General features: G+C 38.0%; 1 non-coding gene across 1 annotated transcript; it reads left to right on the forward strand.

Moving 5' to 3' along the window:
* Positions 1–212: 212 nt before the first annotated feature.
* Positions 213–284, forward strand: trnaq-uug (transfer RNA glutamine (anticodon UUG)). Its single transcript has one exon. It is a non-coding gene; the product is annotated as a tRNA-Gln (tRNA).
* Positions 285–374: the final 90 nt, after the last annotated feature.

Genomic DNA, 374 nt, shown 5'->3' on the forward strand with positions numbered 1-374 from the left:
CAGTTTCTGTAGTGTAGGTGTTATCATGTTTGCTTCACACGCAAAAGGTCTCAGGTTCGAAACCAGACAGAAACAGATTTTATAGGTCATGCTTGTCACAGAGTGTAGCGAATCAACAAGAATCTAACTCCTTAGTGATGGTTCGTATGCTAATTGACTTTGATGCAGGCATCTTTGAAATCAAGGCTACTTCACTTATGTTGACACATGTAGGTTCTGTGGTGTAATGGTTAGCACTCTGGACTTTGAATCCAGCAATCTGAGTTCAAGTCTCAGTAGAACCTTTTGTCTCTGCTTCTGACATCTTCAGTATATATATTTTTTGATCTCAGGTTTATTTTACGGACTATAATTTGAAATTAGGCACAAGTATA

The sequence above is a fragment of the Poecilia latipinna genome, unplaced genomic scaffold (assembly GCF_001443285.1).
Source record: "Poecilia latipinna isolate Pla-1442-1.1 unplaced genomic scaffold, P_latipinna-1.0 Scaffold4346, whole genome shotgun sequence".
NCBI lineage: Eukaryota > Metazoa > Chordata > Actinopteri > Cyprinodontiformes > Poeciliidae > Poecilia > Poecilia latipinna.